The following is a 27,447-nucleotide window of genomic DNA, read 5'->3' as shown; positions in this document are numbered from 1 at the left end:
AGGGATTTCAATCTAACTCAGTGATTCAGGGATATACAATTACTCAGTGAATTGTACCAATGCTAAATCTATCTGGAATCAGCTGAGATCAAAGACAGAGAACTGTGGAGGTTTAAAGATATAATTATCGAGTTACTACCGCACCAAATCAGTTTCGTGCATTTATGTCAGAACCTTAGGATTGAACAGAAGAGTTTGTAACTGCTGAATTTGAGGAAGCTCAAGTCGATGAAAGTTAACACTTTTGAAGAATGTGAGGAAAAAAACTTCAAGGATTAGCATAACACTGTCTGAGAGGTTTAGTCATGTCAAGATTCAGATGGAATCCATTGGTTTCAAGTGGTGACTCTTCAGGGTTCAGTTCAAGGAGGTTGTTTTTCAAAACTGAGTTGGTCAGTACACGCAATATTGTTTGGTATCTTTAGCAAAGAATGGTTGCTATATATATTGAAGCCTCGACAAACAAGGATGATAAGGCTTGTCTGAAATTCAAGTGGATGTTTTGAAAGAAACATCACAACAAGTTCTTATGCTATTTTAGGAAAGGTGTGAGATGGATCAGTTGCTGATGAGAAGGATGATTATGGTTATCTGGCTATCCAAGCATTCTCTGAAGATGATTCACTTTGCACATCTCAGGTACGAATTTTTTCTAACTCTGCAATACTCATTTCATTATATATAAAGCATGTTATAAATCTCTGAGTAGAATTGTTTAACACACAAGCACAAGCATGATAGCATCACAATAGATAATGTTGAACTAGTATGCTAGATCACTTCTCTAGTAACTAGGTTTGATGATAATCTTGTGCATGTGTTTTTAGCAGATTCTTAACATGTGTATGAATATTTAGGATTTGATTATTTGCAATGGTGAGATTAGAAGCTTTCCTTTGGAAAATAACTCTTAGTTTTAGGGGTTATGATCCTAGCATGTATAACTTTGTTAAAACACTTACTTTCAGATTCCCTAGTACAATTAGATTTGCTTATCTAATCTGAATTGTTTGTTAAGGATTTTATTTTGTTCTATGATGGAATGTCTACCTTGTGTCAGTAGAACTTTTAGAACTTCATGTTAGATCTAAAACTGACTTAGGTAATAGAGATAGTATAATGCCATATAAAAACAGATTGGAATCAGATCCTTATGCTCTTAGAAGATTATTGAATATATGTAATTCTACTTGCTACCTGTTGCACTTGTGTTAATTGGTTTAAGTAGAGAGTACTGAATCTTCTGAATTGCATAACTGTCTATCTTGCTCTTGTCTTATCTTTGATTGTTTGCCATGTGTATTCAACATCATGTCTGCTTATTTTCATGTCATGAATGCATGTCTTTGTACTTGCATTGATTTTAGAAAAGCATGTTTGAGAATCACATTAGGGCAATGTCTAGATAAGAATTAGCATGTTAAGGTTGCTTCTGTTGTTACCACTGTTAAAGAAAAATCTCTAATCCATCTGGACCCAGTTATGATTGGGGACCATAGAACTCTTTCCATTTGTGATTGCAGGTTACATATGATCCATATGATTTTTGGTGCACTCTGTTTGCTGAGTAGCTGAAATCATACGATTCACAATAAGTACCCTGTTAGCAAATGTGATCATGTGAGCAGTTCCGTCAATAATCTTTGAAAGATGACAACAAAGATTCTCTTGCGGGACATGCCTGTTTTCCTGGAATGTCATCATGGAAGCATATCTTTCTTGGAAGAGTCAAAGCACACAAATTCCTAGTATCAGACTGTTCTCTAACAAATGACAGTATGTCTGTTCATGGAATAGTGTTTTATCTCAAATCAGGAAGGATGTGAATTTTGCTCGTAGCTAATATGGAACTTCAACTGAAGGTGAAGTGAGCTGTTTTGATAGTGATGCTTCATCGGATGAGTATTAGCTATGGCACTTGAAGCTCTCGCACTTGTATGTCAAAACAAGGAGCTCTTTCTATTCGTAAGAAAAGAATTGGTGAGAGGACTACCTCATCTGGAATTCAATATGGATGAAGCTCATGAGGTATGTCAATAGGGAAGTCGAAGGAGCATCGCACAGAAGCAAAGATATGACTAACATTACTGAGCCGCTTCAGATGATACGTATGGATTTCTACGGATCAGCTAATGTCATGTCTGCAAACAAAGCTAGATATCTTTTTGCGATGATCATTGACTGCTCTAGATTCTTTCGTGTTGTTCGTATGTGTTCGAAGGACGAGACGTCACAAATGAAGGTTGATCAAGATGAACCCTGATCATTTATAAATCCAGAAAGACACCATTTTTGCCAGTGGCCAATCAGAAGCAAACACTAACTCTTGGTATGTGTTTGGAGGAAATTGCCTCTTTACAAGTCTTGCATTTGAAGATCAAAGAATATTTTCCTCGGCTACTCTATGGAGTCTACAGTCTACAGGGTGATTGTGATTAATCAATAGAAGGTGATTGTAAGTCTGGACAGGACATTAAACGACACTTTGCTCCAAGCTGTTAAAGGTGATATTATTGGTATAATAATGATTCAGATCCAAGCAGAATTTCTTTGCAAGGATAATGTTTATTAAGAAATCCCAGCAACAGCTTAGGGGGAGCATTTGGTGGATCCACTAGTCAAACTCAACACCACATTGAAGATGAACAGGACATATCAAGAACGTATCTGCTTAGACAAAGGGTTTGGAGTCAATATCATTCCCGGGTTCTAGTTCTTAAATGTTCCGAATGGTGAAGTGAAGACTAGGAGAGCTATTGTAAAAGGATGTTATTTCTTTGGGTTTCAATCTGAAGTGAAACTTAAGGAAGATTCAGAAGCTCTTAAAGGGATCCAGATTGAGTGATTGCACAGCAAGATGATCTCAATCAGTTTGAAAAGCAGATTGTGCGGATTCTGATACCCTGACCTAAAGACAATTCTATACCTAGTACTTGTCGGGTATTCAGATTCCAACTGGATGTTTTTGGCTCTGTTACGAGGGACAAGCCAATTTGGTTGCTTAGAGTTACTACAAAGGAGAAGGTTATGAAGATGATGGAAACAGAATCTTCAAGTTCAGGACTCTACATCTTAGGGGACTCAACGACCTTCATGATTAAACTAAAGCACCATTGACGAGACGTTGGTTCAGGATATTACAGTGAGCTAGAAGATAAAGCTTCATACAACATTTCAAGGACTTTGCAGTTGCAGATCCAACGGAATTTGTATTTTCTTTCTTCACCAACTCTCTATGAGTTTCTATCCAACACCTGATGATCGTCACGGACATGGTATGACTTCTGACTAGCATATTATTTTAATATCTGTTTGCTAGAGTCATATTTGGTATCCAAATTATTACCTCTCATGATACAAGGCACACACAATACAACTATCTGTGCTGTGATACCATGATTATATTATATGTGGACTAATGTCACTTGTGCAAGAGAAATGCTAAGTGAATGCAGATTAGTGATATGATGAGTTTGTTGGAAAGTTGCAATTCTTTATGGCCTACTAGTTAGCCTAAAGAATGATGGCAATAAAAGGAATTCAAGGATCTTTTGAATATGCGCATTTTGGAAGATTCTAGACCTGCCAAGACTTATGCCAACAACCACTGGACTTGATCAGTAAAGAAAGGTACATCAACTGAAATGTCAAGTCTCAGAGGTATTCAACTTATCACTTTACTTAACTGCAAGTAGATCACATACTATATTTTCTATAAGGTATTACTTCTTTCATGAGCATGTCTATCGTATTTCTTGAATGAATTCATGAGTATTAAATTGTCTATACGTAGGACTTGTGAATTTATTTAAAATCCAGTACCTCGTGCTTTTTGCTATTATATGTGATTGCCATGTTTATTGATTTGCATGCTTAGGTGGTGATTATGTATTTTAGCATGAGTATTTGTTATTTCAGATTATTTAAATGTGTTGCATGACAATTAAGTGACTTATTTGTTCATGATTTAAATGATTAGAGATGACATGAAGCATGACTTAATTATGTTATTTTTCTTGATCTATACCTTTTCAACAATTGGTATCTAGTAGAGAACTTTGTCATAATTTGGCCGTAATATATCTGTATTTGTGAACATACTTAGGATTATTTTCTAGGTTGAATTCATTTTTATAGGTATAAAATCTGAAGCATGACTTATTTGTTTCTAGACTTGTGACTTGTATCAGTAATTGGTATGTGGTTAGAATCTAGTTAGAATTTAGTCATGATATACTAGTATTTGTAGAGTTACTTAGATTCTCTCTAGGCTGAATCCATTTATATTAGTTTGTATATATGAAGCATAACTATTTGTGTTGGATATATGATGATTTGTTAATTGATATTTTATTTCATGTCTAACTGCATATAGTTGTGATGCTTTTAGTGTTAGTGATATTTTTGCATGCTTATATGTAGATCACTAATATTAATTGTTAATATTTTCTGCGAGGAGTTGTGTGAGTTTACTTGTACTTAATGCTTACATGTATAGGACTTGTGAACTTTTCTTCAACTTTCCCTCGGGCTTGCGAATATCTTTGTATGATTGTCATGATTTTAGTTGTTATATGCTGATCTGATAATTATATGATATTCCGTAAGTAATTATTATTTTATCTTAGTTAAATTGTGATCCATGACAATTATATGCCTATTTGTTTCATGATTGACTTTGATAGAATAATAGAAGCATGATTAATTCATTTTTTAAATATTTAATTGGTATCTATTTCTGATGCTTTATTGATGTTTTATTTGTGAATTGATTGTGATGTATTGGCACTGGTGAAATATTGTTGCATATCTCTTAAAACCACTGGTGCTAATATATTTTAGGTGTTTAATATTCTGAGTACAAGGGAGACAACATAATCTTTATTCTGTCTCATATTTATGTTCTAGAGTGGTGAGTTTCTTTAAAGAAATTTTCTTATCAATTGATTTCAACAATTGATATCCACTACTCTATATCATAAAATTTCTTAGAATATTTTGCATCTATACATGTAGCGTCATAGGACGAGACATTGATTATCTTGTATTTGTGTACTTGGTGATCTTTGTCACTTGCAGCGTCTGTTTTGACGATGTGCTAGTATGGGGCCTTTTCACTAATTAGTGTGGCGAGTGCTTTATACACTGTAGCGCATAAATTTTCTTGTTTCCTTTTTAAAATTGTAGTGAGAAACAGGAGTCTGTGTCTTTTTCAAAGACAAGTTCATTTAAACCTTTTATTCATAGATTCAGACTCTCGTACTCAAACCAGTTTTTAATGGAAAACTTTGATTCTTTCATCAGGTTGTGATTGTCATTCTTTATGAAAATCATTTTTACAATCACAACTGATTCATTTTTCCTCAAAAGATTAAATGCAATTGCTTTCAATTTAAATCATAGATTTTCTAAAGTGCATTTATATCTCATTCTGTTCTTCGGAACTTAATCAGCCTCTTGGCTTTCCTAAATAGTCATAAGGTTGAAAACCAACAATCTTTATCCCAGACTATAAAACCAAATTCAGAACACATCCCAACTTTCCCCATGGAGTAATAAGGAACTTATTAGACTAGAGGTCAATGACGGAGAAACTGTACTCGTTACAGCAAATAAGGATGTGAGGGATAAAGTGTACCCACAGCTCTACCTCTCAAGAAGAAAAGGTGTTTTCAAACTTGAGGTAACTGTTGCTCATCTGTATTCTCCCAAAAGAATATAGAGCTGAAAAGGTAATTAAACAGTCTCTGGAATCATTCTCTCAACAGGATGAGTCCATTGAAATTCGCTCGTCAGCCAGAGCATCTTGTATTGAGTCAAGCACATTATCAGTAATCACTCTGATGAAGAGCCTAAACAAAAAATCTTATGGACACAATACAAGAGAGTGCACAGTAAAATTAAAGGTTTTGTTCCAGAAGCAACTTCTTCATTTATCATTTTACGATAAATAAGATGGTTGATGCCTTTACAGGTGTAAGGAGGAAACGAGGATCTCAATTGCCAAATCTTCAGGATTCTCGTCTCCCTCCCCAGATAAGAACAGATCTGGATCCAATCGGAATGGATTTCCTATTTATAGGAGATCGGCAACTCTCTGACTATGAGTCAATTTATTGATGAGTCAGTTGAGGATCGGGGATTTACGAAACCCCATTGCACCGCCAGTGACCTCTCTTGAAGGGGCTATGGTGATTTTCTCATGCAGGTACAGAAGACCATACTTTGAGTGCTGAGAGAAACACTGTGAGCCAAACACTGAGAGTTAAACACTTGGTGAGATTCTGAGAAGAACCAGTGAGATATCAGAATGAGAAATACGTGAACATGAGTGAGTGCAAACACATAGGATTTTGAGAAGAGTGAAACACTTGTGAGGTACATATAATAATAATTGGCATTGAAAGCTCACAAGTTGTTGAAAGAATTGACGGAAGCAACTACGGTTCATTCCATTTCATGGTGTGAACCAATGGTTGATGATTCTCATGAATCAAGTGTCTTTACAGACATTGAGGAGGACTTAGGCCTTTGCCATAATTAAGCCTTTGTCTAACCTCCCAGAGCAAACAACTCTGGATCCTTAATTGGATAAGCCACTTAGTGGTTGGCAACTTGTGGACCATGATTCGGATTTATCTGATGAGTCTACAGGGACTGGGAATTACGAACTCCCATTGCACCACCGGTGACCCCCTACAAGGGCGGCTAAGGTGATTTTCTTGCAGGTACTCAGCATTTTGGAAGCTCAATATTTGTGTGGAGGGATACACTTACAGAACTCGTGAGTGACACCCTTACCCAAAAACCGAGAGAAATTTGAGTGTTGAGTGATACACCTGCAGAACATTTTAGTGAGACACCTACTAATTACCAAATTTATACCTAAAGAAAAAGTGGATGTTGTTACTGGAATGTTAGTTTTACTCATTACTTTTCCGTTTGGAACCTATTCTTTCAGCATAGGGACCAACCCAATCAAAGTAAACCCTTCTTCTGAACTCTTTCTTCGACCCCAGCTTTAGCGTTGTTTAGTTCTCTATGGGGAGATTATCTTTTGGTACAGGAAGTATTGTACACGTTCCTTGACCTATTTGATACCACATATCCTCGGAGGATTCCACAACTAAGGGGGAGAATATATTTAGGGGGAGAATATATGAAAGGGGGAAGAAAAAGTAAGTTAGCTTTCTTTAGCTGTCTACTACTAAGGGGGATTAAACTACTCTTTAGCTGTGTACTACTGAGGGGGAGATTCTTCTTTCAACTAAGGAGGAGGATTGATCTTTCATCTAAGGGGAGATAGCTACTTATCACCAAGGGGTACCTGATCAAGGTAATGGGAGGAGAAGTAATAACAACTCATGTACACCTCACCACTGTGTTGTATTCTTATTTAGGTGGTACGTGGTATGATTCCTAGGAAGTAGTGGTATTGGTTCACCACTATCTTTGTTAGAGGAAGAAGCATAAGCGGAGACTTGTTCTTTACTTATTAGGAATCATGGTGATACATTTATTCTTCAGTAAGTGGTAGACATGAACTCATTCATTACCACTGAAGAATTCAATGAAGCTGCTGATTGTTCTTTGCATAATGGAATGTTTTGAATTCTCTTCAAGACAAACTATGAGGATTATCTGGCAGGTAAGCAAAAACCAGAGAAATAAAGGTGATATGCACATCTGTTATTTCTATTCATGAAATCTGGAAATGTATTATATGATCCAGAAACTTTGTAACATTATTTACTGGTCCAGGACTTTACTTTTTCTAGTGTTAGTTGAGTTATCCTCCAGAGGATTTGCTTGTTATGATTAACAAACAAATAGGGGGAGATTGTAAGTCTAAATGTAAAGACAACCCTATCTGTTACATAGGGATGATAACTCAACAATAGAACAGGACAAATAAATAACACTACGCCTGCACCGGAATCGGAAGATACGAAGACAAAGGTTGAAGAAGCCATCTACAGTCTTGAAGGAATAAGTTCACTGGAAGAAGTTCATTAATATGTTCATGCCTCAGTGAAGAATAAAGATTGAAGTATTCAAAATTGTGGAAGCAATGAAGATGTTGTCCAAGTACTCGAAAGATTTCAGTGCAACCCCTGAAGCAAGATATTTCTATATATCTTGGTTGGTTATTTATAATCAACAAACTGAAGCATAAACTAACCCGGAACCGACTGATCAATGGTTGCTGACAAAGACGGTACAATGTTCAACTTCAGTGTTAGTCGCTTGTGAACCAGACCAGTGCACTAAGCGTCAGCACGTACGGAGCTTTGCAAAGTATTTATCGATCGAAGAATTGATCAAGTCATAAAAAGTCATTTGTTCCAAAGCCAAGTCAAGCCAAATGCCAGCTATGCCAAAGCTTACTGCTCAAATGCCATATGTCAAAGCTTCCACAGAAAGCCATATCAGGAAGTGACATTTTATATATGTGTGCACTTATATATTTGTATATGTACAAATATAAATATATATGTATATATGTATATTTAATTAAATATAATATATATAATATATATGTATATATGTTTTTAAACATATGTATATGTATATTTATATGTATATATATTTAAATAAATATATATGTATATAGTATATGTATTTATATTTTACATAAACATTTATATATTTAAGTGTATATATATATATTATATTATGTGCATAAATATGTGTATATTTATATCTATAGATAATTATATATATATCCCTATATATATATTTATATTTATATTTACATATAATTTTATGTATATTATATATATTTAAATATATGAGAATATATTTAAATATATGTATATATATATATTACTATATGTTTATATAAATATTATTTATATACATTTATATATATATCTTTATTTATACATATATTTATATAATATTATGAATATAATATAAATATATGGATGGAGCAAATCAAGTCAATCTCAGTCAAAGGAGTGATAACAAGGAAAGCTCTTACTATGTGAGGAACAACATTTGACCGAAGTCAACAGCTCTTCCTCACTTAGAAAATTCTCTAAGTACATCACAGTGAAGACATAGCACTCTTGAGGCGCAACCTTTGACCAAAGTCAAAGTTCGTCCCCAAGAGATGAGAGATAACAGGGGAAGCATTACAATGGTGGAGCAAGTTCATATTTGCCTTAGAATTTCTCTAAGTCACCATATACCTCTTGCACACTCTATGGCGCAACATTTGACCAAGGCGCAAGGTTTGACCCGGGCGCAACATTTGACCCGGGCGCAACATTTGACCGGTCAAATGTTGCTCCTCTACTAACAACTCTTGGCACTAACCCTTTGTGACTTAGAATAATTTCTAAGTCACAACTCTACAAGGGATGCACTATATTGGAACAACATTTGACCTGGTCAAATGTTGCTCCTCTAATCAACAATCATGGCGCAACTTTTGTTACTGGAATTATTTCTAAGTACCAAACAGAGGAGCAATGAAGCGCAACATTGTTGAAGCGCAACATTTGACTTGGTCAAATGTTGCGCCCCAAACCAACATCTCCTGGCACCAATTCAAGTACTTGGGAGTTAGATTTATTTTGTTAAATCGAATCCGTCCAGGACGAACTCAATCCGTCCAGGACGAACTCGTTAACCATGGTTAGTTTATGAAAGCCTATAAATATGTGATTGTGGTTCTCACAATTTACATCATCCTTCGGGATGAAATGGCCAAGTGCTCTGCACGGCTACTCCCACTATATATACACTCTAGTCTAGCTTTGTAATAGAAATATCCGTAGCGGTTAGAGTTTGTAATATTGAGAGTAGTGGTCATTGTAGCCAACCTTCGGGTTTGGATTTGTAGCACCCTTCGAGGTATTTATCAATATACAGATATACCTTGGAAAATATTGTGTGTTGGTTTAATATTTTCATATCCTCAGAAACCGACCCAATAAATATCCGGAACACGAAACCCATTACAAGACTGCAATTTATTTATCCGCAAGATTCGAAAGAATTTTAAATTGTAGTGAGTATCGTATTCAACCCCCCCTTCTACGATACTTTGGACCTAACAAAAGTTAGCGCTAATAAACCTAAGAGTGACAAGGTTAAGGCCAAGAAACCCAAGGCAAACAAACCGTGTTGGTCTTGTGGGCAGGTTGGGCACTGGAGTAAGGACTGCCCTACAAAGAAGGCGAAGAAGGCTGAGGTGGTAGCACAAGCGAATGATGTGCTTGCAACTACAAGTGGGCCTGTAGTGAACATGGTTGTTGGTGAGGCTACGGCTTCTGAAACCAACGCAGACCGGTATGTTTCCTACAACCCTGTATTATTTTCTACCTATCTGTCAAATGAATGGTTGATAGATACTGGAGCTAATGTGCATATTTTTGCTGATATTAGTTTATTTGTATCTTATCAACAGAGTCATAGCTTGACGGTGACAATGGGGAATGCTAGTGCTGCTCAAGTACATGGAATAGGAAACGTAGACCTGAAGTTCCCTTCTGGACGTATTCTATCCCTAACTAGAGTGCATTATGTTCCCGACATGCGTAGAAATATAATAAGTGGAAGCTGTTTAGTTTCCAATGGCTTTGAAATTTCCTTCAAGTGTAATAAAGTAGTTCTTATTCACACTGGTACATTTTTTGGCAAGGGTTACTTGTCAAATGGTTTGTTTGTAATAAATGCTGAACCCGTTTTGGGTACATTAAATAATGTTATTCTTCCTTCTGTGAATTGTGTTGAATTCTCAAGTTTATGGCATGCTAGACTAGGTCACTTAAACTTTGGTGCTCTTAAGAATATGATGAACTTAGAGTTGATTCCAAAACATACCATAGAAAAGAATTCTAAATGTCAAGTATGTGTGTCAGCTAAACAAATAAGGAAACCTTTTCATAACATTGTTAGGGATTCAGACTTGTTAGATTTAGTACACACTGATATTTGTGAATTTGGTGGTGTGTTGACTAAGGACCAGTTTAGATACTTCATTACCTTTATAGATGATAGTAGTAGATATTGTTATGTTTATTTACTTAAACATAAGGATGAAGCACTTAGTAAATTCATTATATATAAAACTGAAGTAGAAAAACAAACTAGTAAGGTACTTAAACGTTTGAGATCTGACAGAGGTGGTGAGTATACAAGTAACTCCTTTAATGAATTTTGTGAAAACAATGGTATAGTTCATGAAGTTACTCCACCATACACACCTGAGTCTAATGGGGTCGTTGAGCGAAAGAACAAAACATTTAAAGATATGATTAATAGTATGCTTATTAACTCTGGGTTGCCTAAATACATGTGGGGAGAGGCTCTAAATACGGCTTGCCATATTTTGAATAGAGTTCCTCTGAAACACATGGATAAGACACCTTTAGAGTTATGGAGAGGCAGGATGACTAGTCTTAAGTATCTTCGTGTGTGGGGGTGCCTTGCTAAGGTGCTTGTCCCTGAACACAAGAGAAAGAAACTAGGTCCAAAGACTGTTGATTGTATCTTTCTGGGCTATCTTGAGACCACTACAGCTATGAGATTTTTAGTAATAAAATCTGACATAGATGGTATAGTGGTTAATACGATAGTTGAATTTCGTGATGCTACATTCTTTGAGGATGTCTACCCTATGAAGACTGGTATACCTCAAGAGACCTATGATAAGGATCCTACTCACACATCAAGTTCTATTCCCGATCATGTGGAAAAGATGACAAATGTGGGGGCGGAACCTGGTAGTAGTTCTACTCCTAATGAAGTAGAGGAACCAAGGAGAAGTAAGCGTGCAAAGGTGGTTAAGGATTTTGGAAGTGATTTTATCACTTACAATGTCGAGGACGAACCTTTAACTTTCCGACAGGCTATGGACTCTTCGGAGTCTAGGCATTGGAAGGGTGCTGTAAAGAGTGAAATTGACTCTATTGTTTCTAATGGAACATGGGAGTTGGTTGATCTCCCTCCTGGGTGCTCTACTATTGGGTGCAAGTGGGTCTTCAAGAGGAAGTTAAACCCTGACGGCTCAATAGATAAGTACAAAGCTAGACTGGTGGCAAAAGGGTTTAAACAAAAAGAAGGAATTGATTACTTTGACACATACTCTCCGGTTGCTAGGATGGTAACAATCCGTATGCTTATAGCATTGGCTTCGGTCCATGGTCTTATCATCCATCAGATGGATGTAAAGACGGCTTTTCTTCATGGTGAACTTGAAGAGGAGATTTATATGGATCAGCCTGAGGGATTTGTTGCATCTGGCAATGAAAGGAAAGTATGTAAGTTAATTAAGTCCATCTATGGCTTGAAACAAGCTCCCAGGGATTGGCATAAAAAGTTTGATGATACTGTATTGCCATTCAGTTATAAAGTTAATGAAAGCGATAAGTGTGTCTACATCAAAGTTAAAGGTAGTGAGTATGTCATCTTATGCCTATATGTGGATGACATCTTATTGTTTGGAACCAATATTGAGATTATTAATGAGACAAAAGCATTCTTAAAAAGGCACTTTGAAATGAAGGATATGGGGGAGGCTAGTGTGATTCTTGGAATCAAACTGATTCAGTCAACTGAAGGAATAACCTTGACTCAATCTCATTATATAGAGAAATCTATACTTGAGAAATATGGCTATTCACAGTGTAGAATCGCTAGTACACCCTATGATTCTAAAGTTGCCCTTGTCAAGAATACTTCTGGAGTTCCTGTGTTTCAGTTAAGATATTCTCAGATTATTGGAAGCTTGCAGTATCTTGCTAACTGTACTAGACCAGATATCTCATATTCTGTGTCTAAGTTGGCTAGATATACAAGCTGTCCAAACAGAACTCATTGGGATGCTCTTGATAGAGTACTTAGATATCTGAAAGGCACAATGTACCTTAGTTTACACTATAGGAGATTTCCTGGTGTACTTGAAGGGTACAGTGATGCAAGTTGGATAGCTAAGAAGTCTGGTTCCAATGGAGTGACTGGATATGTGTTTACCCTTGCGGGTGGAGCAGTATCCTGGAAGTCGACTAGACAGACTATTGTGACTCGGTCGACATTTGAGGCTGAGCTGTGTGCACTTGATGCCACTGGGACGGAGGCTGAATGGCTACATGGGCTTATGTCCACGTTACCTGTAGTAAGCAGACCGCTTCCTGCGATTGCTATTCATTGTGATAGTCGAACAACTATTGACAAGATTAGCAGTAAAAAGCATAATGCTAAAACAAAGAGACACATCCAAGTTAGACTTAAGTCTATAAGGGGGTTAGTGTCTGACAGGATTATAGCTATAGAGTTCATAAGAACTCAGAATAATATAGCTGATCCTTTGACTAAAGGACTGGAACCTGCAGTAGTCCTTAAGTCGAGGTTGGGGATGAGACTATCAACCCATCATAATTCATCAACAGTGGGAACCCAATACACATGAGAGGAGATCCCTCGAAGTGTATTCAATGTGGTAATAACAAGCTGTAAGGGTGAATTGGTAGTACCTTTGCTACATAGATGATACTCATGTATCTGAGTCTATCCCCTGTAAACCTAGAAGGTACTGTGACTGCTAAGAAAGTAAGAGTGTTACAACTCTGAATGGGATCAAGTCGTTAGACGAGATATTAGTAGTATATCTCTGGAGATGCCCAGCTAAGCGAATGTAATTGTGTGGTCGCAATTAGAGGAAAGGGTTATTCCTTGAAGCATTCGACGAACAGGATCGAGACATGATATGTCTCAAAGCCGTAGATTGGCTCCATAGCCGTTGATTTGTTGTTGTCTATGGAAAGTGGTTACACCCAACGGACTAAGATTCAAGGTGCAATATTCCATCTGAATCCGGTAGCCATTGAAGTAGAGAACTTAGAAGGGTTCAAACCCGGAAGGGTACCGACTCTGAAAAAACAACTCATGATGAGAAACCTGAAACACATTTCTGTATGGATTTGTGGGGGATTGTTAGAAAATGGAGTTATTAAGTTCATAATTTTATTATGTTCTTGTTGTTAATTCCATAATCTAATGATTGGAAGTTGTTTCTAGATATCGGGACTTAAACTTTCATGTATGGGTTTAAGAATTTTCTTAATGAAATCCATAAGAGAAATGAAGTTGAAGTTAGTAGCTTGAAAGAGCTTGTTTTGAGAATGTGTTTGTCCCACATAGAAAGAAATAAAGGGGGTGTTGGCTTTATATAGTATAACACACATGGGTAGTGCATAACTACTAAGGTGTGTTATGGTGCATGGTGTTCTCACGAGCCCACGCGCGCGCCGCCGCCGCCGCCCCGCCACGCCACGCCTCGGCTCGGCTCGGCTCGGCTCGGCTCGGCTCGGCACGTCACGTCACGACACGACTCGGGACGGGTCGAAGGGCGATTTGGGCGAATGTCTCGGCGTCTCGCGTACGCGAGGCGACCTGGGCGGGGATTTTATTTCGGTTTTGATTTAATTTAATTAAATTATTTAATCAGTTGGGCTGGGTTAGTGTCTCTATTGGGCTCTCTTGGACTGGGTTCAATTCTTATGGGCCGAGTCAAAGCCAAGTCAAGATACACTGAATCTGGACATGTAACTGATATAAATTAATTATATATATATCAAAACGGCTGGTTCAATGTGGGTTTTAATGTATAAAAACCGTTATTATTTTATTTAAATACAAATCATACGTTTTTGATTTATTTAATTAATTGGACGGTTTTTATTCGATATTAAATTGAGGTGTATCAGTTACACTTAGCCTCTCCTATAAATAGAGGCCTAAGCAGCTGATTGTTATACACTACACCTTACATTCTCTGTTCTTCACTACCTCTCTGCTCTCTCTCCCTCTCTCATACACTAGTCAGTTCGTGGTTTCCCGACGAGTGAGGAGCAAGTCGTTGTTGAGCTTTGGAGGTGCTGCTTAACCAAAGCTCTGTGCTGTTTTATCCTGGAGGAGGTGTTGCAAGCATCCCAGTGCAGCAGGTGGGGGCAATAATCTCTTCAAGAGCAGTCAGGTCTTCGTATAAGGCCTGACGACTCAGCTGTTCTTGTGATTTTCTTGTTGTACATGTTGTTGGCTCAAGCTATGGCTACTGGTACAACTTCTTTCCTTCCTCTATTCTTACAGTCACTGATATGCATGTGTTTTACCTTCACGTTTTGTTTCAACTTGCTTGGCCTTGGCTTGTTTAATATGATATATAACTGCCTCTATGTTGCTATAATAATCAGTATTTCCAACAAATATAACATTAATCTGAAGCATTCAATAAGGTTGCTTATTGGAAAAAACACAAATAACTTAACTAACATCTATTGCGAATAGTTTGTTTAACTAACATCATTTATTTTTCCTTCTATATTTGACATTATTGAGTATAATAATATTGAGTAGGATGACCTACTTAAGAAGTTATTGGCATGTGATCAAAAGAATACAATATAGAAATCATAAACTACATTATCCTAGTGCAAGGAGTTCACTTCTCAGTTGGCTGACAAAATGTGAAAACCTGTACAGCATGACATGTAGAATAGAACATTTCTGATTGTGCCCAGTAACACATCAAGTTAAAATGCAAGAAAAATATCAAGACTATACAAAAGAACATATGCTATATGTTGAACCCCTTTAACAACTGATTATGTGGAATAATAACCTCCAGCCGCCTATTCTGGAGCTACATAACCGGATGTTTCAAAACTCTTGTAGACACGTGGGTTCTTTCATGTTCTGACACTTCTTTTGCCAGCCGAAAATATGTTCTTTTGCCAGCCGGAAATTGGAGAGCTTTGCAGCCTACTTCTGTTAATCAGTAATGAAGTGTTTGCGATGCAAAATTAATTTAATGGGAACACAATAAACAATCAATATGTTCCACATACAGAATCAATATACTGGATGTTCTAAAATCTCGATGAATCACATTGACTTCTAGACTGTGAAGAAATGCAAGACCCTTTGCGCACCAAGAGCAATACTTATACAAAGATTCCAGGAGAGCGGTTGAAACTTAAAAGTAAGAACCTACTATTAAGTACCTAACTCTTTAAAATTATGTAATAAAAATTAGAAGAGAACCACATAAGCATAAAAAGTTAAAATTTCCATATATAGCATGTGGCACCTCTTCCTTCCATCAACACACACTACAAGAAAATCCGTTATTCCCAACGGAATTTTCCGTTGGTAAACATGAAATTCCGTTGCTAAAACGAAGTGCCAACAGAATTACCAACGGAAAAAACTGTTACTAAAATCCTCGTTGGTAAATTTTTACCAACGGAATATGTATTCGGATGGTAATGTTCCAACCGATTACCAACAGATTAAGAGGCTGTTGACTTTGAAAACAAATCCGAAATACCAACGGATTTTCCGTTGTTAACTTCCCAACAGACTTAAATCCGTTGGTGTTAACTTCCCAACAGAAGTAAATCCGTTGGTATTATGCCAACAGAATGACATTCCGTTGGTAACTTTACCAACAGAGTGCCTACTATTTTGCTCCACCTTTCCGTTGGGAAATTGTCAATAATGATTAAAATTTATTAATTTACATATCAGTTCTGTTGGTAAAATCCGTTGGCAAAATTCAATTTTTTTAAAAAAATTATATTGGTACATTTAAATCCGTTCAAGATTCCTATATTATACACCTAATAAAATAAGTAAATTAAATTAATAAATTAAATAAAGAAAAATGACATAGATTTACAAGCAAAAGTAGCATCCAAGTTATAATTCACAGGTCATACAAACTTAATACATAAATAAAAGGCAGCTAGTCTTTTACACTAATATTTAACTTCCATTCCGATTATTAAGCACCGTAGCAAGTTGGCTCTTCATCTATTCCATCTGCTTTCTCCTCCTTGGACACTGCCTTCCAAGTGAATCCATCAGGATCCCGCTTATCAGATATAGAATCTGTGATAACTCGCGTGCATCTACCTGAAGTCTCTAACCTGAAAATAATAATTAAATTATATTAAATAATTGCATTAGACACTCATTTGACACCTCTGAGTGTAACACGGATATAAGCGGCCAAAGGGACTGAGCAAGCAACCACAACAAGGCACTGAACAGTAGGGGTGAACATAAACCCGTTCAACCCGCTAACCCAACCCAAACCGACCCTTTTTTAGGCCGATTAACCCGACCCGTTCAAAACCGAAAAATAAATGGGTTAATTTTTAAAAAACCCGATTAAGTTGGGTTGGGTCAGGGTTTTACAGATTTTAACCCTGAACTAACCCAACCCAACCCGATTATATATATATATATATATATATATATATATATATATGTATATGTATATGTATATATATATATATATACATATATATAATATTTACAAACCTATTTTACATTTTTTAGTTTATCTCAATCAATCTTTAACCTAATTTAATTTATCTAGGGTGTGTCTATACATTTACAACAGCAATATGAATAATTTTAAGTATCTCGATAACTATAAAATGTAAATGATGACTTTTGGAATTTGAACATGATTAATGATTTGTTAATGAACTGATATACACATTATAAATAAGAGTTCATAACTGAGTGTGTATACAACAATTTTCTATTATTTCACCATTGTTTAAATGTTTCACCAATGTAATAGGCTTCCCTCTTCGATCAAAAACTTACGCATCGACTGATATTGGTGAATGATTCATAGAAACTGAGTAATTATAAATATATATGCCGACTGTTACTAGCTATCGGTGTGCGAGTGAGTTTTTTTTTTTCCTATCGCGATGAATGACTAAATTTTTATTTATTATAATTTTCGCAAATTTAACCCAAACCAATCCGACCCAACCCGAATTAATTGGGTTGGGTAGGGTTGGGTTAGATAAAAAAATTTCAGTTAACGGGTTAAGTTTTTATTAACCCGAACTAATTGGGTTGGGTCGTTTTTTTCCAAAAACCCGCCCAACCCAACCCATGTTCACCCCTGCTGAACAGCTTTATTGACAGCAGCATGTATGGAAATAAAAGTCCAACTATTCAAGAATAAGCAAATATAAGAAACTAATAAACTTTCTCCTGCTTCTTAAAATTGAAAAGACATGTAAGCAACAAAGAATGATCACAAGGCATGTGAAAATTCTGCAAATATATGATCACAACAGTAAACATTAATATAACGAATCAGTAAACTCTCCTCTAATTCTGATTAATACTTCTGTCTAGTGGGATTGGGGCAGAGCGACATGGCAATTCCCCTAATGGCAACAACTACTACAAGGCAGTTTATATTGATGATCCAATAAAATACGACCATTAAATCCAAAACAATATTTTGGATTATCAATAAACTCTCCTCTAATTTTGAATCAGTCATCTGTACACACTAATTTCTCGCAAGAATTCAATTATCAAGGTGGTGTTTAGTAATAATTTAATAAGATATTATATATGAACTTATATTCTGAGACTATAGAACACTTGTAACTTTTTTTAAAATTATAAATGAAATAGCTTGTCTGTAAATTTCTGGATCCACCGAGTGCAGACAGATGTTGAATGAGAACGTATAAAGATTGCCTAAGCAGCCCCAAATGTGTTAGTAGCACTACCTGCAAAAATAATATTAAATTTATAGTGTATATATCAATGGATATATATTTCTGGAGAATATCACGACCAAATCTCATTAAACATGTTAATCAGAGCATCCAACATAAAGTAATTGCAGCATAGCAATCAGTGCAGTGGATAACGGTTTGATTTCTGGCTGTAAGTGGATCTTTAATAGAAGTTGTAATATATGCATACCTCAGGATCTTCTCTCTTCTACTTATGCTTTTTAAACTCTATGATCTTTGTGATATATCACCAACCCATACTCTTCTTCTTTCATGCCAAGCTACCTCATCTACATAGCAAGTCATCCACAAAAACCATAAGTTAGCATGATCTGCCTCGGGAAAAAAAGGTGAAGAATAAACACATATAGGCTACAAGGAAGACGCAGAATTTTGAGCATTTCGATGTTACACACATGAGAAAACAAACTAATGGAGTACAAATAATGATGTTCAAAATTTTATTACACAAATATGGTAATACTCCAAGACAGTGTGAAGGTAGTTCTCCACATTCTGTTACTCAATTAAATAAAACTCTAACTATGCACATTGATACCTAACCTTGAAATAGCATATAACTAAATTAAATGACACACCAAAGTATAGTAAAAAAAGAAGGCTGCCAACAAGAAATTCTCATAATCAAGCTCCTTAAATCCACAAGGAAGAACAAGCCAAACACTAGGATTCTTAAGAGAAATAAGAAATAACACTAATTTATTTTAGACAAACACCAAACATTCAGCCAAATCCCATCTTTCACGGGTTAACAAAAACAAAAACCCAAAACCTGCGGTGTCCACTACAGATGGAGTACAAAAGAAACATCACAGATTCACAAAGAGAACCTAAATAGCAAGACCCTCAATAATCAAACCCCAAACATCAGATACACAAAGAGTAAACCGAGAAGTCCAGAAATACCTGAGAGAAGAGAAAACCAAGAAATCCATCGAGAAGCTAACAAAAACCCAAAACCTGTAAATATCAGATGAACAAATTGAATCAGAACAGCCTGTAAGTCCACCGAGAAGCTAACAATTAATCGAAGATAATAATTGAAACCACCTGAAGAGTGTAAATATCTGATAAACAGCCGCCTGAAGAGTGTAATTACCTGAGAGAGAGAGAGAGAGAGAGAGAGAGTCAGAGACAGAGAGACTTTGTTGCCCCCCTTTGAGATGAGAGAACCCTAACCCGCTCCTATTTTCACGAAGTGCCGCTCTTATTTTCAGTTTTTCACAAAGTGCCGCTCTTATTTTTGTTCGATTTCGCGGTGCTCTAATTTTTAATATAAAAATAAATGTATAAGCAAAATAGGAAGCAAATACTCACTTGAAATTTTCATTATCTAAATAGCGCGTTGCGGCGGCCTATAAAAATTATATTAATGATTCAAAATTAATATTTGTAGCATAATATAAATTTACGAAAGCTTATAAAAATATATATATATTAATGATTCAAAATTAATATTTGTAAAATAAAATAATATTTATATTATAACCATCTCGATGCAATACCAATATTAAAATTACAAAATTGGACTATACCACGTATAATTGCGAAATTGCAACAATCTTTAAATATATAAAGGTAATTTTTATATTAGATATTTTTAAAATTAAAATCATAATTTGAAACTTTGTTCCAATAATTTTGATACTAAAAAAGGTAGGTAGATTTTATTTTTGATATTTTGAAAAAGGCAGTTCCAATATACCGAAACTAAAAAAGCTAGTTTTTATTATTGATATTTTTCATCCAAAAATTTCAGAAAATTAGAAAAATAAAGCGAAGCTATCTGAGAGCCGTCACCTACACGCCCCTCGCTTCTCTTTTATATAATTATATTGATTTGAAATATAATAAAAATGTATATCTCATTATCACTATTTGGATCATCACTTTTTTGATGAGCATATTTTTTCCGAATCTGAATCAAACTCCATTTCTTCTTCTAGTAATCCTTCACCGTCATCTAAATCTATTATTCCTTCATTATCATTAAGATATGTAAGAATATCTTCTGTACTGATCGTGTTTAAGTGTTCAGGTATCTCATCTTGATGCGGCTCTTGTGGTGATTGAGTAGCTTGTGGCAATTCAACAAGCAGAATGATTTTAATCTTACATACGTCTAAACAGTTTGTCTTGTTTCTTCTAACACTTAAATAACTTGTCAAAATAAAAGGTTCGTAAATAGTATAGATCTAACTGAGTAAAGAGGTCCTGAGATAATACCTCGAACAATTTCATTTGGAACCAATGATGGATTTTGTGCCTGAAAGTAGTATTAAATATAATAAGAATACATGTATATAATTGACCTTCATGAACCATATTAATAAAAATCCTGCTTTAACACAATTGATTAATATTAATAAAAAAAATTATTGAACTTGGATATGTATATGTGATTTATAAAAAAATTATTGAATAATATTAATAAAAAAAATTACCAATGGAATTACCAACGGAAATAGTGATGAATTTATCACCAAGCTACCAACGGAAATTCCGTTGCTAACTGACAGATTACCAATGGAATTACCAACGGAAATAGTGATGAATTTATCACCAAGTTACCAACGGAAATTCCGTTGCTAATTGACTGATTACCAATGAAATTACCAACGGAAATTGTGACGAATTCATCACCAAGTTACTAACGGAAATTCCGTCGCTAATCCGTAACAAGTCAGTTGATATTTGGATGCTAAGATTTCCGTTGGAAATCCGTTGATAATTCTGTCGCTATAACTTAGTGGGAGATTTTGGCGCCCTGTTTCCCAACGAAATATTCCGTTGGTAAATTTTAGTTGGTAGTCCATTGGTAATCTGTTGTTGATGGTTTGACCTCCTCCTGCTAGGGGTGAGCAAAAAAAGCGAAAAACCGAAACCGAGCCGAAAAACCGAAAAACCGAAAAACCAAACCGAAAAAAACCGTAACCGACAAAAACCGAAAAAAACCGTAACCGAACCGAACCGACATAACGGTTTGGTTACGGTTACGGTTTTACTCTTAAAACCGAACCGAAAAACTGAACCGCTTATATAATATATAATAAAAATATAATATTTATTATATATTATTAAATATAACATATTATATATATGTGTGTGATACAATATATTATTTATATAGTTTAATAAGAGAAATTGATATTATAAGTATATAAATATTTTTCTAAAATTAAAAATAGTATTAAATTTGTATATACTAGTTTCTAATCATATAAAAACCGGAAAAAACCGAAACCGACCAACAGTTAACCGAACCGAAAAAAACCGTTTCAAACGGTTCGGTTACGGTTTCTATCTAAAAACCGAACCGAACTGAAATACACGGTTCGGTAACGGTTTTAGATAGAAACCGAACCGAACCGACCCATGCACACCCCTACCTCCTGCATAAAAAATGGTCAGTATTCCGTTGGGAAATTGTAACGGAATTATTTCCGTTGGGAAATTTGGTTGGTGATTTCGGGATTTCTTGTAGTATAACTAGTTACTACAGGTCAAGGATTCTAGCCTGGTAGAGAGAAAGTGTTCGCAAAAGTATATATCTTTTCTAATTGACCTTACCCGAAAACAAACATTACTAATAATAGTATGAATGATGGGCGTCATTAAGTTAAAAGCAAAAGGTTTATTAGAAACAGACATACTTGCGATGATGAGAAAGACCTTAATCTTGTAGGTACAGAAATAGAATCAGCTTCAAGTAGTGTAGATACATCAGCCAGAAGCAGCTTCTGAATCCGTCAAACAAACAAGCCCTATGTATTTGAGGATCTTCCACAAGTACCAAATCACAACTTGCATTGACTAATTCTGAAAAAAGAAAGCATGCAACACTAGATGCTAGGGGAGACCAATGTTTCAACGTTTTGACCCAAAATTTTGCATATTCCTTCAACCTATGAGATTGCACATGCAACAAAATTTAGATATTTCTCCAGCCTTTTAGAATGCACCAACAACAGAATACAAGTAACAATAGCCCATTTCATTGATATAGGGAGGCCGCAATCTCAACAACTGTATATTTGCTAATTTAAGCCAGAATTTTATAGCGTCTACATATACACCTTGCCTATAAGAATCACAAGAATTCATGCCATAATTGAAGTTTCTTAGCCTTTAGTTTATTAGACTGAATTTCTTGTCCATCAACATAGTCTTGTAGATGCTAACTTGGTGTCGGGTATTTGGTTTAACCCATTTGTTTAAACATCTCAGGAACAGGGACGGATCTAGGAAGAGGCGTGGGAGATACGTGCCTCCTCTAATTTTTTTTTTTTTTTTTTTTTTTACATCTTTTCACCATTTTAAAATTTACAAATTATAGAAGTGCCCCCCCCTCCCTCCAAAATTTTAAAATATATATGTGTTTTCCGAAAATTTACTTGATGTCCCCTAAAATTTTGTGTCTAGATCCGCCCCTGCTCAGAAACATATATAAAGTCCTATCTACATCACCCCAACGAAAATAGCTATATTAGATTAAGCGTTAGAGAGTGCATTGAAAACTCTTGTTGTGAATTCTACTCTAATCGGCTAGTATGAAAGATTTGATATACCCAAACACCTAACAAGATGAACACCAGATGTTGGCAAGTCTGTTGATTATTATAAATTTTGAGGATACACTACAGCATTTTTTGGCTTTACACTACAGAATTGTTTTTTATTTTGATTTCACATGGGTTATATAAAATATCGTAGAGTTGCCGTAAAATTTTAGAATTTAAGTATTGTGCTTCAGATTTTATGTATTATGATGGGATCTCAAAAAGCATAAAATATACTGAACGGTGCGTAAAATTTATTATTTTTATGAACTTCAAAAAAATCCTATTTGAATATCATTACATTTTAATAAATTTTAGATAATTACAACTGGATATCATCAATTTTTAACTATGCTTTAAAATTCTGATTGAATATCACTAGATTTTATAACATAATTTAAAATTTTAATTGAATATCTCAATATTTTGATACATCACTTTAAATCCGAGTTTTTTTTTTGACAGAAAATACACTTGCTCGTATCGATAAAACGCCAATACTCCGAGGAGTTTCTTTCATTCAAAAAAGTTTATCATCTAACCGAAAGACATGAAAATGTCTCCGGAAGTTTAGACAATAAGACCTTAATGTCCGAAAAGAAATGTCCCAACTTGTAAGACCACGCTACCTGAAACAAATACAATTCATTAATAACAAGAAAATATAATAAATTTAATAAATAAAATCAATATAGTCTATCAAATCAAAAGATGGTAAAAGTAAATGAAATGATAAATATAAAAATAATTCGACAAAAAAGAAGATAATATAAGAAATAAAACAGAAGAAAATATATCTAACCAAAGGGGGATCCTTTGGCTAGATATATCACAAGATAAATAATTAATAAGAATAATTAATGATAAAAGTATTAATATATAAAATTGCAATCTTCAAAAAATATCTAAAATTTTAAGTAACAAATTAAATAAAATGTAATAAACAAGCCAACAAAATGGCACTGAATTGCCGTTTATTAGGCCAAGAATATACGCAATCAATTATGACCACCCATAAATGGTACAAATAAAAGCCAAATCAAGACTGCAAGTCAATATACACCAGTTAACATAATGCATTAAACTCCAATCAATGACAATTAAAGCATTTAGAGCATATATATACAAGCAATTATTCAAGAAAAAATAAAATTCAAAGATTAACACCAATCAAGTGAGTCAACTTACCATTTAAAACTAAAATTTAAATTACAATAACTACTATTAAAGCCAATTTAATTTAATAAAAGAGGCCAAAAACCTTACTAATTTTACAAAGCAAAGCCTTTAATCATGCAATAAAATTAATGAAAATATTTTCAAAATCACGCCGATTGATACTGCCATCTTATCATCACCAACCATCCCCATATCTCATCAAGTCACTGACAAGATGAACAAATTCTAACTTAGAAGATCATAAAACACAATTGCAAATAAAACTTGTGACTCAAAAAATTGATAAGAAAACAACATATTAAGCACCTAATATACATCATAAGTTTGACTACAATTCACCGACATTCTCATCTACCAGATAAATCAAAAAAGACAAAATTATGACATAAAACAACACGTACAACAATTGATAATCGCGCACAAATACAAACTTAAAGAGAAAATCCGAATATCACATCAAAACTTTCAAAAACATAAAGTATTGTACTAAGAAAACAAATAGTCACATAAACATGTAAATTGAGAATCAGAAAAAGTACACCTTTGCTTTTGAATGTCGAAATCTTGACATGTAGATCCATAGATGAGCTCTAACGCGACGATTAGAATACATGTGTATCATATTTGTTGGGAAAGAATCACCAGCACTCCTCTTCCCATTCCATTATTGTGATGCACGATCGGATCTAATTGAAGGGCAACCCTCCACAGAACCGGAGCTAATTGAAAGGCAAGAAAGCAGATTGAGATCAAACCCGAAAAAATCAGAATCACGCGGCAGAACAAACTGATAGAATCTTCGAACAACATAAACAGAGAGGCTAAACCACCGCATGCTTACTGATTAGCCCTAGAGGAGTAGAACGTGAAGGATACTCGTCAGCGTATTTAGGATAAACTACTTGTTACTAAGTACAAGCTTTACACGAGATCTGCTGGTCCTATTATTATAACAACTAGCCTTTGCCCGGCGATTCATTTGAGAGTGTTGAATTGTCGATAAACTTTGATGGGTTTTGAGTTTGATTAACACAACACAAACCAGCCGATACCCGAAATTGGGGCTAGGCAAGGCAACTCAACTTGGTTCTCCTTAAACTACAATTACTTTGCGGTTTCATATTACTTTAAATCCGAGTTAAATATACATAAATTTCATGAATAATTTTTTCTTTCAAAATCTCAATCCCTAATTATCTTACTACTATTCAAGCCAAACATCACATTTATTTTCGGAGAAATGATGTGAAAACCACAAACCATCTGCAAAAATTAAAAATGCGAGGTAACCAGGACTTTTGTGTCAACCGCACGAATTTAACATAGAAAAACTTTCAGCACAAAGTTTATGAACAGATATTGTGGTCCTCTAAACGGAGCTGTCGCGCTGAAATAACCGAACCAGAAAAAATATAGAAAATCTAACACTAGGCACGTAAAAATAAAAATATGACCAAACTAATCCATCGAAAATGAAAGCTCCAACGTAACATCGTATTCCCAAAAAGATTCCATGATACAGAGTTGCATAAGTTGAATAGAGAGCTGGTCCTGGTGCCCTTTATAGCAAGTTAACTTCGTTTTATTTTGTTTGGTAGGCAAGAGTCATCGCTATCTTTACTTATTTTCCTCCATTTGCTATCTTTTGTTTGGTACCTAAAACCTAAAAAGTGATCCATGTCTTTTTTTTTTTCCTTTATTTCATTTAATGTATTCCTATCTTTACTTTGTTATGATTTTTAAAAAGCACTCCTATCTTTATCTATTTTATTTATTGGCTCTCTTTTATTTGGTATCTAAGAGTGATCCATGCCTTTACTTATTTTTGTCTATTTGCTCCCTTGTAATGGCCGTCTGTGTCTTATGGGAGAAAGCAACATATCATATAAATAATTGTGAGGTAAAAATAGATATAATTTGTTGGAGGTAAACTATTACAGCAATATGGAGACAATTATATAAAATATTTAACAAACCAACCAGCTCAAAGTTAATGAAACGAAACAAAACATGAAGATATAAAGCATGCATGCCAGTGACTGAATTGAAAAAGATAAGACACAAGACATAGTGTTCACCATGGATATAACTATGTACAAAAATGTAGTATGAAATAGCTGAGTCGTCAGGTCTTACTCGAGGTTTTGACTATTCTTCAAGAGATAATTGCTCCTATATACATTGTGTTGGGATGCATGTAATTTCCCTTGAAAGATAAAACAGCTCCGAACTTGGTGTTCACAATAACAAACTCAACTTTGACTGGCACCTTAGTCGCCGGAGAAACCAGCAAACTATATAGCTTGAGAGATGGTAGTGAGTTTAGAGAGAAATGTGTTTTCTGTATGTTTTGTGTGTCTGCTGTCCAGCCTCACTATTTATAGTGAGGTCAAGCTATAACTGAAGCGACAACATTAAACACAAAGAATAATAAACTGACGATTTTTAATTTAATAAAAGAATCAAAACGTATATAACATTAGAATATTCAAAACACTCACATAACGTCTGATTTAATTAAAATAAACTCGTAACTGTTATCCCTTATTGATTCACCAATATACTGATTTAATTTGAATGTGTTTGTCTGAGTTACTGTCATGATCCAATGAATCTGTTAGACAGTAAACTTCCAATGAATCCGTCAGACAGTACAAGAACATGTCGTTTTCAAGTATACTGTCACGTGACAGCAACTTTGAAATATATACCGGTGCGTAGCGTGGCGTGGCGAAGCGGCGGCGACGCGCATGTTTGAAGCACATAATAATACCATACACTATCAGTTGTACACTACCTTGTGTGGGATACTATATAAACCATCAACCCCCTTTATTCTCTTTTGTGTGTGGCAAATAACACATTCTCATTTCAAACTCTTTCAAGCCACTAACTTCAACTCTATTTCTCTTTGCATTTCATTAAAAAAAATTCTTAAACCCATCCTTGAAAATTTAAATTCCCATATCAAGGAACAACTTCCAATCATTATATTTTGGAATTAACATCAAGAATATAATAATAAATTATATCCTTGCAACTCCATTTTTCTTACATAATTTTCTAAACCGAGGTTCGGGATAAAATAAAGTTGGCTTTAGAGAAAATAAGTT

The 27,447-nt window shown here is 35.0% G+C and overlaps 1 protein-coding gene and 1 long non-coding RNA gene across 2 annotated transcripts in view; one reads left to right on the top strand and one right to left on the bottom strand.

Annotated features, from left to right (window-relative positions):
• LOC108214764 (pleiotropic drug resistance protein 3) overlaps positions 1-27,447 on the top strand; it is an 82,436-nt gene that overhangs the window by 40,042 nt on the left and 14,947 nt on the right. The gene's annotated exons all lie outside the window — the stretch shown is intronic.
• Positions 16,662-19,851, bottom strand: LOC108213685 (uncharacterized). Its single transcript, XR_010287322.1, has 4 exons — positions 19,696-19,851; positions 19,503-19,556; positions 18,766-18,865; positions 16,662-16,940 (listed from the first exon to the last, which is right to left on the bottom strand). It is a non-coding gene; the product is annotated as an uncharacterized LOC108213685 (long non-coding RNA).

The sequence above is a fragment of the Daucus carota genome, chromosome 9 (genome assembly GCF_001625215.2).
Source record: "Daucus carota subsp. sativus chromosome 9, DH1 v3.0, whole genome shotgun sequence".
NCBI classification, from domain to species: Eukaryota; Viridiplantae; Streptophyta; class Magnoliopsida; order Apiales; family Apiaceae; genus Daucus; species Daucus carota.
Note: the sequence above shows the minus strand (reverse complement) of the source record. Positions and strands in the feature narration are given on the sequence as shown.